This window comes from Tachypleus tridentatus, chromosome 12 (genome assembly GCF_004210375.1).
Source record: "Tachypleus tridentatus isolate NWPU-2018 chromosome 12, ASM421037v1, whole genome shotgun sequence".
NCBI classification, from domain to species: Eukaryota; Metazoa; Arthropoda; class Merostomata; order Xiphosura; family Limulidae; genus Tachypleus; species Tachypleus tridentatus.
The window spans coordinates 4,740,306-4,758,740 of record NC_134836.1 but is presented as its reverse complement, the minus strand read 5'-3'; the positions used below and the strand labels follow the sequence as shown (position 1 = coordinate 4,758,740).

The 18,435-nt window shown below is 32.7% G+C and overlaps 2 long non-coding RNA genes across 2 annotated transcripts in view; both read right to left on the bottom strand.

The window, feature by feature from the left end:
• Nucleotides 1–18,435, bottom strand: part of LOC143233120 (uncharacterized) — a 44,956-nt gene that overhangs the window by 6,044 nt on the left and 20,477 nt on the right. The gene's annotated exons all lie outside the window — the stretch shown is intronic.
• On the bottom strand, nt 8,768–13,515 carry LOC143233123 (uncharacterized). The gene is made up of 3 exons (XR_013017995.1): nt 13,395–13,515; nt 9,307–9,386; nt 8,768–9,108 (listed from the first exon to the last, which is right to left on the bottom strand). It is a non-coding gene; the product is annotated as an uncharacterized LOC143233123 (long non-coding RNA).

Here is an 18,435-nt window from a genome sequence, read left to right as displayed (position 1 = left end):
TATTTGATAAGCGCTTGAGTTTTGGGGTCTTCTTTTTGAAATTCATTACGCCTTTTGTGAGTAATCCTGTGTGACAAAACTTTTATCACAACAAATTGTATCGTCAATATTATTAACGTAACAATACTTAATGTAACAGTATTGTTTAAACATGCATAAGGTAAATAGACTGTAAGTAATAACAACGACAAAAAAGAAATAATATTGTATGCAAACGATTTGTTGTTTAGTGAAGAGTATGGGAATGGTAAAAATGTAATTTTCAAAAGTATTATTCATACTATATTAACACTGAACTACAATACTCTAACCACTATACAGCAGCAACGTTTTAAAAGTAACTGACAATACCACAGAGCATCAATTTCGCTGGTTAAGAATGGCTTTCATTCTCTCTCTCTCTCAACAAAATAGGCTAAGAAGTTTCGTTCTTTCAACTTTTAGAGAAATGGCCAATCACAGCTTATTAAATTCAGTGGCATGTGTGATCTGTCGTTTTTCTTTTCTGTAACGTGAACAATTGCAAAGTGTTATACTTTAACAGCAGATAACACAGCCTAAGTATTTGCAACTGCTCAAGTGTTGATTCTTTTTAAACAAAGAGGACCGCACTGCCTTCGTTTATGTGATAATTTATTTAATCCAGTTAAAATTATAAAAGCCAACATGCGTCTAAAACCAGTTTTGTTATAAAATAAGATAGTAGGTTTGTTTCTTTAGAATTAAGCACAAAGCTACACAACGGGCTATCTGTGCTCTGTTCACTATGGGTATCGAAACTCGGTTTTTAGCGGTGTAAGTCCGCAGGCATACCGCTATGTCACTGAGGGGCGAAATATTAGGAATCTCATAATGTGTAAATTCTTGTTTGTTCGTTGTAGAACAAAGCCCCGTTGGGCTTTCTGCTTTATCCACCGCAAATAATCGAACCCTGGATTTTAGCGTTATAAGTCCGTAAGCATACTGCTGCCCCATCGGGGGACATAGGTTCTACTTATACTGTACTGTCTCTTTGATTTATTGTCCAAAGGCACATTTTGAGCGTAAGAATAGACATTCTATACCATTAGACTGAGTGGTTCGTGTTTAACTTCTAAATTATCACTTTTATTTGTTACTGGCTGGAATAAATCTTTGAATTCAATATAATAGTTCAACATATCACGTGGTACGTTTAAGAGATTTATTTGTAATGTATCAATGAACACAATTTTCTATTAAATTACATACAGCCTACAGTCGCGCGTTGTAGACAAGTATTTGCGTGAAATATACATAAATTGTTACAAAAATGTTGTTTCTAAAAAGCAGTGTGGATGTTTGTTTTCATGAGGAGACAACAATCATGTATCCATATACTGTATTTATTAACGATGAAACCACACCTTCCTTATTACAGAGTAATATAAAAACATGTTAAATCATGTTCAGTCTATGTATTTTTTTCTAGAATATAAAAATATCTCAATACAAAGTCGATTCACAGTTTATTGTATGGAGATGCTAGCTAAATGACTCCATCTACAAATTTTTAGTATTTTTTTTTTCACGTCTGTGCTTATTATAATAAAATTAATGTATCTCGACCCTTATAAGATCTGTTGAAAAAAATCATTTTGCGTCAACATTAAAATACTGAATCAGGTTATAACAGCATACACCCAACTTGCTCAAGACGTTAGTATGAATGTCAAGTGAAAGCTCTTGAATTACTTGCACGTGGTGTTTCTTAACAGAATAATCTAATACATCAGGAAGATGACTTTGCCCTTCAAAACGAGAATGACAAATTGCATTCAGGTATTTATATCTTGAATATAGCTTTGCTTCAGCAAAATTAATCAGTAATTTCCAGCCACATTCAAGCCTTTGTTATAATTAACATAATCTATTCGATATGCCAATTAAACACTTAACGTACTCAGAAGTACAATATAATAAAAAACAATCATTGAACATCAAATACTGTTGCTTTATTTACTTCAGTTTCTGTGTTATCAACGTATAAGTTCTAGACTGAAAACTCACTACACCCTGATTGCTAACACACTTTTCAAAATATGCTTTGTTTAAATTTAAGCCACAAAGAACATCATAGATCTCAATAATGAGCTATTTGGGATTAAAAAAATGAATACAATAAGTACATTCTTATTAATTGAGCTCTGTAGTTTTCACCACAAAAAATCTCTGATATAAAAAATTAAACCAAAAGTGTGTAAACTGAGAGATTTAAAGGCTCTGAAGCAGACAGAAGCGAAGTAACTACCTATAGAGCTGTTTTTGTAATCTTCGCTTTTGCTGGTTATAATTAATATTAGCTTACAATCAGAGCAAGCTTCTTACTTAGAGCGAACATATAAATCAACTCTATTATAGGTATAATTAATCAAATATACTTTTATTGTGCTCTTACTTATAAAGATTAGAATGTTTTGTTTTACGAGTTCGTCATAATTGTTGTAAATATTATTGCCTTTGATGTTTAAACACGTAACTGACACAAAACAAAAACTGAGGTGACATAGTTTCAAACATTACCAGTCTTTATAAGTATTATAAATAACTAGTAGTAATTAAAAATAAAACAATTATAGTGTGAACGGTGTTATCAATACCCGCTGAAGTTTTTTTTTTTTTTTTTACAGAAATTTGTGTTCTTTTAAACCAAAACTTAAGTACAGGGTGAAACAAGAATTATTGTTGGAACCTCGTTGTCTTTAGCCCTTGCTGTAAATACAATCTTCCTATGTCTATTAAAACATTGCTTTAAGAAAAATAAGTAAACAAATATTTTCAAAAAAGCAACTAAATATATTAGACATAGCTAATGTCAATTCCTCAGAAAAAATGCAAATAAGATAGCAGGAATGATGTAAATATAGTAGACATGACTAATGTCAATCACTCAGAAACAATGCAAACAAGATAGTAGAGATGATGTAAATAAAGTAGACATGGTTAATGCCAATCTCTCAGAAACAATGAACAAGATGGTAAAGATGATGTAAATGTAGTAGACATGGCTAATGTCAATCCCTCAGAAACAATGCAAATAAGAGAGTAGGAATAATGTAAATATAGTAGACATGACTAATGTCAATCATTTAGAAACAATGCAAACAAGATAGTAGAGATGATGTAAATGTAGTAGACATGGCTAATGTCAATCCCTTAGAAACAAGGCAAACAAAATAATAGGGATGATGTAAATATAGGAGACATGGCTAATGTCAATCCCTCAGAAATAATGGAAACAAGATGGTAGAGATGATGTAAATGTAGTAGAGATGACTAATGTCAATCACTCAGAAACAATGCAAACAGGATAGTAGAGATGATGTAAATAAAGTAGACATGGCTAATGCCAATCCATTAAAAACAATGTAAACAAGATAGTAGGGATGATGTAAATATAATAGACATGGTAAGGTCAATCCCTCAGAACCAATGCAAACAAGATAGTAGAAATGGCTAATGTATATCCCTCAGAAACTGCAAACAAGATAGTATGGATGATGTAAATGTAATAGACATGGCTAATGTCAATCCCTCAGAAACAATGCAAACAAGATAGTATGGATGATGTAAATGTAGTAGACATGGCTAATGTCAAACCCTCAGAAACAATGCAATCACGAAAGTAGGAATGATTTAAATGTAGTAGACATGGCTAATGTCAATCCTTCAGAAGCAATGCAAACAAGATAGTAGGAATGATGTAAATCTAGTAAACATGGCTAATGTCGATATTTCAGAAGCAATGCAAACAAGACAATAGAAATGATGTAAATATAATAGACTTGGGTAATGTCAATCCCCCAGAAACAATGAAAACAAGATATTAAAGGTGATGTAAATATAGTAGACATGGCTAATGTCACTCCCTCAGAAACAATGGAAACAAGATAGTTGGAATAATGCAAACTAGATAGTAGGAATGATGTAAATGTAGCAGACATGGCTACAGTCAATCCCTCAGAAACAATGCAAACAAGATAGTAGGGATGATGTAAATGTAATAGACATGGCTAATGTCAATCCCTCAGAAACAATGCAAACAAGATAGTAGGAATGATGTAAATATAGGAGACATGGCTAATGTCAATCCCTCAGAAACAATGCAAACAAGATAGTAGGAATGATGTAAATGTAGCAGACATGGCTAATGTCAATCCCTCAGAAACAATGCAAACAAATAGTAGGAATGAAGTAAATGTAGTAAACATGGCTAATGTCATTCCCTCAGAAACAATGCAAACAAGATAGTAGGGATAATGTAAATGTAGTAGACATGGCTAATATCAATCCCTCAGAAACAATGCAAACAAGATAGTAGGAATAATGCAAATGTAGTAGGCATGACTAATGTCAATCCCTCAGAAACAATGCAAACAAGATAGTAGGGATAATGTAAATGTAGTGGACATGGCTAATGTCAATTCCTAAAAAATAATGCAAACTAGATAGTAGGAATGATGTAAATGTAGCAGACATGGCTACAGTCAATCCCTCAGAAACAATGCAAACAAGATAGTAGGGATGATGTAAATATAGTAGAAAAGGCTAATGTCAATCACTCTGAAACAATGCAAACAAGATAGTATGGATGATGTAAATGTAGTAGACATGGCTAATGTTAATCCCTCAGTAACAATGTAAACAAGATAGTAGGGATGATATAAATGTAGTAGACATGGCTAATGTCAATACCTCAACAACAATGAAACAAGATAGTAGGGATGATGAAAATATAGGATACATGGCTAATGTCAATCCCTCAACAACAATGAAACAAGATAGTAGGGATGATGAAAATATAGGATACATGGCTAATTTCAATCCCCCAGAAACAATGCAAACAAGATAGTAGGGATGATGTAAATATAGAAGAGAAGGCTAATGTCAATCCCTTAGAAACAATGCAAACAAGATAGTATAGATGATGTAAATGTAGTAGACATGGCTAATGTCAATTCCTCAGAAACAATGAAACAAGATAGTGGAGATGATGTAAATGTAGTAGACATGGCTAATCTCAATCCCTCAGAAACAATGCAAACGAGACAGTAGAGATGATGTGAATATAATAGACTTGACTAATATCAATCCCCCAGAAACAATGCAAACAAGATAGTAGGAATGATGTAAATATAGGAGACATGGCTAATGTCAATCCCTCAGAAACAATGCAAACAAGATAGTAGGGATGATGTAAATGTAGCAGACATGGCTACAGTCAATCCTTCAGAAGCAATGCAAACGAGACAGTAGAGATGATGTAAATGTAGTAGACATGGCCAATGTCAATCCCTCAGAAATAATGCAAACAAGATAGTAGAGATTGTGTAAATATAGGAGACATGGCTAATGTCAATCCCTCAGAAACTGCAAACAAGATATTAGGGATGATGTAAATGTAGTAGACATGGCTAATGTCAATCCTTCAGAAGCAATACAAACAAGATAGTACGAATGATGTAAATGTTGTCGACATGACTAATGTCAATCCCTCAGAAACAACGCAAGGAAGATAGTAGGGATGATGTAAATATTATACACATGGCTAATGTGAATCCCTGAGAAACAATGCAAACAAGGTAGTAGGAATAATGTAAATGTAGTAGACATGGCTAATGTCAATTCCTCAGAAAAATGCAAACAAGATAGTTGAGATGATGTAAATGCCTTTTCTCAAAAGTTTTGCCTTTACTTGTATATGTATGTATAGATAGTTAAATATATAACTTTGTCCAACAGTGTCTTGTAACTTAGTTATTTATCTTGATCATAGAAATCACTGACTTCAAACAGTATTATATGTAGAGATGAACAAATATAAAATGTGCAGTCAACCTTTGACCTTAGTGTATGGCTACCTAAAGAGTCGTTTACAACAATGTTTTTATAATTCCATGTGTTATTTCAATACCGAAAATTTCACTGCGCACCTTTTAACAATTTCTCTTTCTTTTAAATGTGTAAAACGGGGAGATATTCAATTCAATTGATTCTAAACTGTTCAATATAGTCATTACTGTATATAATATCGACATAAAATGATGTATACAAGTAAACCAATTGACAATATATATACGTAAACAGTTTCTCTTTCATGTCCTTCTCTTCGAGATATTTATTTCAATCAGCCGACAAAGGAAATAGCGTTGATTTCGTAAAATTCCCTAAAAATAAAAGCATTTTTATTATTAATAGGTTTCATGATGAGATTAATCGTTCTGCATATATGAGGACTGATAGTCCGATCTCAATACTGATATGAAATTTTAGGAATTGCGAATAAAATAACCCTTTAATGTACTCTTCAAAATAAAGATTTAGGTATCAGATATATATATTTCTTGTACGATTAACCGTTCAGGAGATATAGCGCGTGACAGATAGACAAACATTTGGCTTTTCTACACAACGGTAGCTGCTGCTGACCGACAATGCACGTTTTCGATGTACGGTGTAATACGTATCAACTGTTGCTTTAAAAGCCCTGCTAGATGATGATGTTTGGAAGAACGTAATTTTACTTTTTTAAAATAAACATCAAGACACGATTCCAAAGATGTTGCCATCTTAATACCTGACTCAAGCAGTACCTGTGTTTGTTCTCAGACTTACGCTGTTGGAACAAAATTTTGGTCTTTCGACAAAATGTATTATTTCACATTGAATGTGCCCCTTGCCTTTTTAAGATATATTGTTATACATGAGAGTTTCGACATACATGATACTCCATACACAAGTCCCACAGCGATCCATGGAATGCAACCCACCTCATAATACTTCAACCACAATCCTTTGCAGTTGGCACAACCAGCGAGGGTCAAATGTTCATCCGTCCCATTACAGACCCGTATTTGGTCATCACCTTGAAACTATATGAAATGACTCTTCACACTAAGATTCCGGTGATAATGAATTTTAAATCACGCCAAAAGGCGAGGAGAAAGATGGTGGGTGGGCGATATATAAATGATTTTCATATCCAAGTCTTCCGAAAATAATGTCCTTGTACATTCTTCATCAACTGTGGATAATATGAAGAATGTTAACAAAACAAAATGAAAAAGACAAGCAACAAATAACAACTTCCAAAAATTCGTCGAGACTTTTATTTAAGTTTACAATCAACAACTGGAATGAAACGTGGAAGATTTTCGGGCAAGTGAAGTATGAAGATGTCATTATGTACAACATTGTGCGATTTACTGTGGAAAGTGCACCACCAGTTGATGTGACAAAAAATACGCAAAAATTAATGTCACAGAATTAATAGATAAGACAACCATTTTCAAAACAAAAGAAATAACAATAAAAGATGGTGGATTAACGAGATAATCACACTATGTACAGTGCAATTGGACACTTGTTAGTTAATTTAATGTAAGGTGTCATTATTGATTGTTTAATCACGTGTGTTTTTGAAAATTAATATATGTATGCATATTACATATACATTGCTCATTGTTAGTGTAGAAAATAAAATATTATTCCTTTGGAATGAACAACTAAACAAAAACAGACATCTGTATGAAACTAAGTACAAAAAAGAAAATAAAATAAAACAGCTTAGTGTTAGGTTGCTTATTACAGAAAACCAGATACTTTGTAAAGAGAAAATTTTATTCACATCAAGGACAGACAAAACTGTTACCATAAAGGCTCTTATTTTGGAATTGGTTAAATAATTTTTATACTAAAAACATCTGCAACAACATCGACAAACATAAGGTACCAATCAAACTGTGTGGAAGACAAGGGCCTCACAAACTGTCTTGCTGCACACACTGTGCTTGTACCTTCATATCAGCGTGACAGAAATAAGGAACTAGACTTTTGTTACTAGAGAAAGGACGAAACAAGCAACAGATGTCTGTGTGTAATATCAACGTTTACCCAGCTATCAAGACGGGTACTTCTTTCATGTTCATCTAATATTTTTCCGACAAATGACTTCTACCGTGGTAACTGAATATTCACAGAAACATTTGTTTGTTTTTCTAGTTTCGTACAAAGCTACACGAGGGCTACCTGCACCAGGTATTCCTAATTCAGCAACGAGAAATTAAAGGGAAGGCAGCTAGTCATCACCACCCACCGCCAACTCTTGGGCTACTCTTTGGCAATACCAACGAGTATTGGGGCATTGATCGTAATGTCCCCATGATCGAAAGGGTGAACATGTTTGGTGTGACGAGGATTCGATCCCGCGACCCTCAGATTATGAGTCAAGCATCCTAACCACCTGGCCATGCCAGTAACGCAACAGGGCGAGAATATATATACAATCTCTCCGATTGCTCTCGTTCAGACTGAGCATGTATCAAGTTAGTAATAAACGTAAAAGAAAAAGTATTGAATACTGATACTTTTTCTTAGCTTTGTGACAGATGGAAACCTAAGTCATTTGAAAAGTCAAGCTTAAATATTTATAGCTTGGGTAAAAGACAAAAATCATTGGAAAAACTTATACAATTATTGTTTTAGTTTCATTATTTGTTTTGATAAAGGCTTTATCACTATTAGTTCTGTATTTCTTTATAACAAGACAATAAAATGAATCAACTTATTTCTTGCATCACAAATACGTTACCAAAAAGAATAAATTAGTATAAGTGCTACCTATGTATAATACAATTTACACATAAAATATTAATACTTTTTTATTTTTAGTTTTGTAAAATTTCAAGCCGTTCGGCCTATAAATAAATACTGATCACAGAAACATGACATATTTTCATTATTAGCTTTACATGTTTTTAATCTAAGATTATATATTGTTCAAACGGTACATCTCAAAAACGATCAGTTCAAATCTATATTATGTAAACAAAATAGAAATAAAAACACGAGAATATTATATTCAGTATTTGACAGTGTGAGCTGTATATTTCAACTTAACCAAGTTGAAATACATATCATAATGTAACTGTATCGTTATGCAAGTCTTTGAGATGCAGCTGCCCACTCAGATCGGAGCCACTAGAAGGTACAAGTGATTCAAGATGTTACAAGTTCTAAATTCTCTGCTCAAGGTAATATTTCAATGCTGTAGATTATATTAAAGCTTACATCTCTTTTGAAGGATGGTGCCTGAAGACAAAAGAAGAAATAACAACAACAAAAAAGGTTTTATGAAAAAAAAAGTTCTTTTAAAGCGTAAATGTATCGTTGAAATGAAAATAATGCACATTAAAATGTTTCTAAATTACAAAAATGATGACAGTAATTTAAAAGCAATAAGATTTAAAACTTCTACATACTACAAGGAAATAGCTGTTACTGACGTACTTCTATCGTAAGTTCATGGTTCCAAATTTCATAAAGGAAGCTAGATCAGGCGAGTCTTTGGTGAATTTTAAACAAAATCTCTAAAAGAGGAAAAAGAAATAAAACGTTGTCAATCTATTAACCAAATGATGTTAAAGCCAACGATAAGCAATAAACCTGTTATTTGATTTATGTAGTTAAATTAAGTTTTATGTCACAGAATGAAAAAGTATTTAAATAGGATCCAACTAGAAGGGTTTTTTTAAATGGATTTTACTACGAAAAGCATCTGTTTCACAGAAAAAAGTTTCTTATAGAAAACGATTATAAAAGAAACTGAAATTAAGTTTTCACAAATACAAAATAAACACACATACATTTGGTACTTTTCTCATCAACAGAAACTTGTATAACTCGAGTTAAGCAATACACAAACTGGAAGCGTGCTTACGCATAGTGAAGAGGACGATCTTAAGTGAACATTGAAGTAAGCCGATATAATGTTGCCCTTGACATAAGTAAATACTTATGTTCGATAATGTATTCTTTTAATTAAAATTCAACAAATGTGTGATGCAGTTTGTTTCTTACTGTTGTTTCCAAAACGTGAGTACATGTTAAAGGACTGATACGCTAAGATCTAACCTCTTTAATTAACCCTTAAAGAAATGCTAAAATGTTCGATAAGATTAAAATCTGAACTATTTGAAACATATGATAAAAACCTGTTGATTTAATTCTGTATAGATAGGCTGAAATACATTCTATAAAATTGAATATTTAGCTCTTTAAGTGTGGATGTTATGTGGTTTATGCAATAACCGTTAACTTGCTGAAGCAACACTTTTATCGTTTGACTTGAATAACCCCGTGTGAGACGTGTTCATATCTACAGAATCTTGAAGTGCACATAATATACAAGATAGGTGTTACGCCCAAAGTGCTGAATGCAGTTCACTCCATGACGTTACAGTAATTCATAGCTGAACAAAATCCAGATCAGAAGTTCACCTATCTATCTATACGCCCATATTACGCTATCGTTTCGAAATTACATGAAACAGATTTCATCACTCAACAAAATTCTTGATCCACTGTTAAGATTCTGGTGCTTTAAACTAAGCTAAACTACGTCAAGCATTATTGAGGGTGACTACATAGTCCTTTCAAGTTCCTGAATATCAAGCTGCACAATTATTGCCTATTCATATGTTCAGAGGCAGATTTATCAACGGGCGGAAAAGACACGCACCAAGAGCCCCCGATTCAGAAGGGCTCAAAACTCTAAATTGAAACTATCACCTTATTATTCTTTATTTTTCACTTACTACACGAAGAGCAATACATATAACTTTACAGCAAAGTATGTAATTTAAATTTCGTCTACATGCAGTTTATATCACCATAACCCCTTCACTTCTGAAAAACTTGTCATTCATTGAAATATCTTAGTACTGCCTATTTTCCAATACCTATATCAAACCTAAGAGCACTGTTTTAAAATCATTGCTTCATACGCAGTTTAGCACAGTTCTACAGTACTGTTCTGAAATCATCACCCGTGTACGTTCTGATACGATTCCCTCTGTACATTCTGTAGTATGGTTTTGTAGCATTGTTCTGATACGATGCCCTCTGTACATTCTGTAGTATGGTTTTGTAGCATTGTTCTGATACGATGCCCTCTGTACATTCTGTAGTATAGTTTTGTAGCATTGTTCTGATACGATGCCCTCTGTACATTCTGTAGTATGGTTTTGTTGCATTGTTGTGATATGATTCCCTCTGTACATTCTGTAGTATAGTTTTGTTGCATTGTTCTGATACGATTCCCTCTGTACATTCTGTACCACAATTTTTGTAGTATTTCTCTCATACCATCACATTTCTACATTTTATAGCATAGTTTTCGTAGCATTGTTGGGATATCATCACAATTATACATTATAATATTATATATAATATAATTATATATTATAATACATTTTTGTAGTATTGTTTAATAACATCACTTCTATACACTATATCATAGTTTTTGTAGTACTGATCAGATATCATAGTATCAGTACATTTAGGGATACATAGGTTTGGAGATACTGTTTTATTATCACACGAATGTTTTATTACAGTACAAAAAGTGCCATTATTAAACGAAATCAACCAATCTTGGAGTTTGTAATTATTTTACGACGATACTTCCACTGCCACATTTATAATATAGTTGTTTTATACTATTTCCACTACTACATTATTTTATATTATTAGTACATGATATTATTTTCAATGTTACATTATTGACATAGCTGTATCACATTATTTTCATACGCTGAAAATCCGTTTTTAAACGAAAACACTATAAATCTGTACTTTTTAAAACACCATTTCATTGCTCTTGAAATCTAAAACAGCAAAAAGAAAGAAACTACTAATTCTTACGAAACGAATATTATTATGATAGAAAAATATTCACATAATTATTTAGCATTAATAAAATAAAAACATATCCTCATTTTTTTTTAAATTTTAATCTGCCATTTAACAACAACAAAAATTCTGCTCCTAATGTTCATAGAAAAGAAATCAGTTCATCACACGAACTACTTCAGTAACTGCAGGATATTTGAACCTGTCTAATCTCATTCTCTCATTAGACACATAAGATTAGTTAATACATCCTAATAACTCTGTCCAATGTAATTTCATGTACGGATGTAGCGGTTACAGTGTGTTTGTGTTTTCTTATAGCAAAGCCACACTGGGCTATCTGCTAAGCCCACCGAGGGGAACCGAACCCCTGATTTTGCGTTGTAAATCCGTAGACATACCGCTGTACTAGCGGTGGCAGCGGTTACAGTAAACGATAGTTGATCGTAGACAACAAAATATCCATTTAAACAAATAAAAACTACCGATGATCTTTAAACTGTACAAAACCTAAATCTCGTCCTGTCGAATGCAGCCAATGGTTAAAATTGTAACGTCAGATCGGCTTTTTCGTCTAACCATACTCAAAAGCAATTGGAACTGAATGTAAAACGATTGACTGCCACATTAAAAAAGTATTCAAAACTGGTTATTTCATAAAAGAAGTGAGATTTATTAACAAATTTTTAATAAAAGTGAATTTTTGTTATCAAATATGGTAGATTTCTAAAGCATATATTTTGCATTTTTAGTTATATAGGCTTGTCTTCATTTTATACAAAGCTCTGACCGCAGTGAAAACACTTGTATTTAAAGTCTGGGTATCACGGTTATGATTTTATGGTGACAAAAGGAACAACGTTTCACTGATCCATTAATGGCTTAATCCATATTACGTGTATTTGAAACGTACGAAATTTTGTAATTAGTAAATAAAGAAATGTATTCTTGTCATAAAAAAGTCTACTTAGCATATAAATGGATGTAGTAATAATTCAAATGAAGCAAGATATAGGTGAATAAAACTAATTCAGAAACACGGTGACGTTGACGTTAACAATATCCTGGAGTGTAATGATACACTAGCCAAGTTTTAACTGGTAAAGAACAGACGCTACCATAATCTGCATTTTATTCACATCATGAATATCCAGCAACAGTGAATCAAGGTTACAAAACATACCAGAAAACAGCATTTCGAAAATAATGCTACACAAAAGATTAAAGCCAGTTACAAATCCAACATATATACGAGGTACGGTCAATTATTTTCTTTTCATGCAATTTACTAACACTTGGCTTACTCGAAAACAAATAAAAGCAAAAAAACAAAAATTCTTAGAAATATTTTAGATCGTGGCAGAATACAAATTCTAAAAACGAATATATCATGGGAAAGATTACAAACAACTTCTATCACCTGTGTCCCGACATCTCAAAAATTACCAGTAATATTACCATCACGTACCCTCTTTCTTTAGTAAGCTACTGCTCAAACAAGCCAAGTTAATTGTGTGTTTGATCGTGCATGAACGTCTAACAGAAGCAGTTATTTATTAACGTTATAACTATGTATATATGACTGGACAGTGTATCGTGTTATCATCTTAAGTTTGTCTACATTTAAACGCCTATCGATTTCGAATTGCTCGAGTCAATATAACTTTCTGGGTGTTAATACAAACCATCATTCTTTACAGTCGGTCTGACGTCGGCGTTGTGACAAGAGGAGGGAAGACCGGGTTTAGTCCAGACATACTGACGAGACTAGTGCACGATTCTAGAGTCACGTTTACACATGCTGTAAGGAACAAGTGTTGGACTATTTTATTTCTACCAAGCAGCAAGGACCTGTTAGGCCCCTGGTCTTTCCCGAGCCTGTTCATCTGTCAGACCGTGCATCAGACTTCCAATAAAAATTCCGAGAACTCCTTTAACAAATAAACCACTATTCAGCATGGCCAGATGGGGAGAACAGATTAAAGGAATTATTGTTTACAGTGGTTTTACTTAAAATGTGATGTTCTCTTGCTATAATATTGTACGAAATGTTTCGTTAAGAACCAAATTTTAATAATATAATTACATATTTTGATGACGACAGTGATTGCTTTCAGAACGTTTTCTAGGGTATATAATTAAAGTCGTACCAATAATTACAACCCTATTACTAAATAGTAATACATCATTTTAGTTCGTAAATAATACGTATATAAAAGATTTGAGCTTCCTCAATGTCATTCCAAACCACCTTTATTTTCTGTTGTCTGTATTCCTTATTAACCGAGCTTACGTTCATATGATGTTGAGAGAAACAAAAAGCGGAATTTTTTCTTCTTCTCAATTTATGCGACATATCACTCACAAGTAGTACATAATGAAATTATAATATGGAACTCTCTTAATTGCAAGAGCCTGTTTGTATTTCACGTTTGTTTACTATGAAGACGCCGTACATTTAGTAGCTGTTTGATTAACTTAAGAGATACATACTTAATATACACGAACAGTTCAGTATGCTTCCAAGGTTAAGTCACAGTAACTAGTAATGCCAAAGATAAAGTTTTCTTAATATATTTTGTTCCATTCCAATAAAATGTAACATAACTGTCACTGAATGACTGTATTATGAAACCATATTTCACCAGAACACATTCAACATCATGACAAACTTACTGGTATAACAGAAGAAAACTTCAACATTAGAAACTTATCACTAACAAACTATTGAAGAGTATTCTTAAAGATACGAAACCGACCAGTATTTATGATTGTATATATGTACTTTTTTATCTGTTTTCAACTAATAATAATGAGTTAAGACATCTTACATATTTTAATTTTGTTTCATGTTTTTTACACACGTAAGAGACGCAGATTTAGTGCTTTACAATTTTAATTAAATGAAAATTAAACATTCAGTTAATATATCAATTTAAAGCATATAAAACACTAAGAATTCAGCACCAAAAAGAGAAAATGTAAAATATTTTTAAAGGAAGACTTAATGTTTAGAGTAGAATCGTATAACAGGCATTTCTCCATCTTTAAGTAAAACGTTTCGAACTGCTAACCTTGATAACTAAGACAGTTCTCTTCCATACATTTGCTGAAATAACCTTTCTAAGGTACACGAATCTGATACTCATCTAATACCCATTAGCTTTAGAATGCTACAGTATAGGTCGTTATATGGTGGCCATTATAAAAAATTTCGAACAGCACTGACTGCTCAATGCAAACAGCTCTTACTATCGATTTTATTCAAAGTTCACAAATCTGGAAATGTCATGCTTATAGCACTCTTGTCATAAGAACAAATTGGTTAACCCTTAAAATTAGCGTATCTCAACTCTCAGCACTTCAAGTTCCTTAGACTTTCGACGAGAAAACTAAAATTGAAGGGAAATTCTTGTCCATGATGTTATTCTAGTCACCAAAAAGAAAGGTAGCTTCTTATACTTTAAAATCCTGTCAGTTGAACGTGACATCGTTCTAAATGTTCATGCACTTTGCCAACCTTCTGTCTCCAAGATTAGCTTACTCATTTATTTTCAAATTTGAAAAAGAATAGCTACCTCACCAAGTACCTCAATTATTCTTAGAATTCTCACACACGATCCTGGATAACGCAGCAACCAGTCTTTTACTGGTGTTCCTATGACATCAACCAAATGCTCCAAGGTTCTCTCTAATTGAAATATCCATTTATTTTTTTAATATCAGTTCTAAGTGTACAGGTTTACCAGCAACATATCACAACAGATTTCCGTGAAATCAAAAATATCTGCGAGTAAACTCAACTGCTACTTTGGAAAAAATATACATTTGTGAGAAACGAGAGTGGTTAAAGACCAGAATTAATGAACATAAATGTTAAGCTAGATTGATGAAAACTACCATACTCTTACATAAGCTGAGAACAAAGACAACTTACGACAAAATCGACTTCAACTTTATTTTCATCTTTAACCAAATTGCAAGTTGAAAGATTCGAAACAAATTCAACGAAGCTTTCGGTATTCAAATCAACAAAAAAGTTAAAAACCGACAAAAGTAGGTAACAAAAGTTGTAATATTAAAAATCTAGTGACTGTAAATGAGATAGAACAGAAAAGAAAAAGTAAGTTTTTCAAAATGATACAGTGTCACCTACAGTTCAATCAAGTTACTGGTTTATGACGCCCAAGTCAACTGTGGTATCATTTTCTGAATACCACATACATAGCACAACTGTACCTGATATTGTTTTCTTACGTTACAACAGCTCGTTCAGGAACTTTGAAACTAAAAGCAATAGTGTTGGTCAAACTTTTCCACAACAATTAAATGTTCAAGTATCACATTTCTATTGTTATAAGGTTAAGATAGGGACTTTTATGTCTGTTTTTGTTAAACATAAATCTACATAGTAAGCTATCAGTGCTGTGGTCACTCCAGAGATTAAGGTCCGTGTCACGGGCGACCGCAAAATAAACAAGAAACAGTTTAAATGTTACAAGTTGTAATTAAACTATTTATGAAAACTTATAAGAAATGATATGAAATACAAGTTTTTAGACAGGACTATACTGAATGATATATATAGTCCTCTCTTCCTTAATAACCTAACATACTTGGATAACACGTGACATGCCGTCAAAATTAATTATCCGTTGTTATTCAACGTACTAACTAGTTGTTTGTCTGTGAATTTATTTTCCTCACCAGAACGTTAACTTCAGGCCTAATCTATCCTCCACTGAAATTCACAAGTAAATTACCATTTAGTTTGCTGAATAATAATGGAATAACTAATTGTGGCGGTCATATGCTATTCAACTATATCAAATGTCTTCGTCATTAATAGCGGATGGAGAATTATACATCAAACTCAGCACCACACACACTACTTATAATCAATCATTGTGTGTGTTCTTGGTTTGTTTCGTTCTTTCAAGCAGCACTGACGAGCTGTGAATTCATCCAAATTAGTCTGCTGCGTCGGAAATAGCGAATCAGAGAAGAGATTGAACATAAGCCCTCAAGTCATATTTTCTTCACCGAAATTTGCATTTTGGCGAGGAAAAGAAATTAAAAAATAAATATAAGTATTGGTGTTGATAGAGTAAAAAGTGAATATACATACGATAGATTTTTCACAAATAATGATAATTTCAGGAATATTTATCAGGAGTTACGTCGATAGAGCGCATGATATGTGTACAATAAGACAGACAATACCACTACATCTTGTTTCTTACCTATCCTAAAACTATGTTTAAGTAAGAATTAAAGTCTTACTCTTTTATTATAAACAAGCATCAAATCTTAATATCGTAACATCAATGCTAATCTTTCCCTTCAGACACCGGCAATTTCGAACTTGTCTTTTTTAAATAAAGATCAAACTAGAATAAAAACACACACACAGAAATAAACTTAGGTAAACTATTCATTTTACATAACTACAAGAAAGTTTAAACCCCTGTAAACGTTTTTCGAAACAACACCTGCTGTCAAAAGGTATTGTAAAGCATTTCATCTCTATAATGATATCATTAGCATTATATCACATATAAGAACCTAAGAAATTTGTAAAACTGTAGTGTATGGAGGTAGTAACGGTTTAACAACAGTTAATCCATGACTAAGAGAGTTTAATATACTTGCTTAATTACGAATGATGTCATGTTTTTATTTTCTGTTGAAGCAAAGCATGTCAAAGAAACCTGAACATACATTACACAAAATCTATAACATTTAGAATCTTCAGTGAAAATCAACAGAAACCTGTATATTTACTTTAGCACACACAGACAGAAGTTCACACATTGTAGTATAGTTTCGCTTTCTCGAACCAAAGCTCTTAATATCAAGCGAGGTTCAAAGCACGTTTCACCAGAACACATGCAAACTCACTGAGGTGACAGAGGAAAGCATTAACAATGGTAGTCACTCTTATAGTGTACTCACGTGCCACGGTCTCAAAGTGCGAAGCACATTTTCATGGTAACGAGACTCAAACCATGAATCGTCTGTAGGTCTGGGAACGTTAACCATTAGGTCACATTTGGCTCAGTATCTTACCTATTTCCTTTTTTTGTCTGTTAGCAATTTGAAAAAAGTTCCAATATCTGTATTTCACCATCTTAGTAGATTAAATTTTCACTGAAAACGTTTCGAAAAAAAATGTTTTATATAATGTCACAGCGGTAAGTTTACACACTTATAACGCTAGCATCCGGAGTTCGATTCCACTCGGTGGACACAGCAGATAATCCAATGTTGTTTTGTTCTAAAACAATCAACAAGTCTTAAAATAACTAGATTTACATTAAACATTCGCAAAGGTAGTGAGTGTATAGTTAAGCAAAGCGTGGAATTTAAGAGTAGTAATGTTATAGTTCATTAACTGTTGAAAACATCAGTCCAAGTACACATAAAAACTATTAACATTCTCATCCTAGATCCAGTACTGAGACAAACATCAGACACGACAATTTCGAATAAAGAAATGTGGCATACTGCATATCGTAATTGCTGTTTGTGAATTTGTTTTGTCGTTAGAAGTGGTTTCGTAGCTCGGAAAACTAGAGTAAACAGTAATTACGAATAAAAACATTATTACAAAATCATCAACAAAATTTAAAATCAATATTATCAATATTTATCACATTATGATAAACTAGTATTATTGTGATTAACAAAACGAAATGTCGTAATCATAAAACACATCATTTCTGA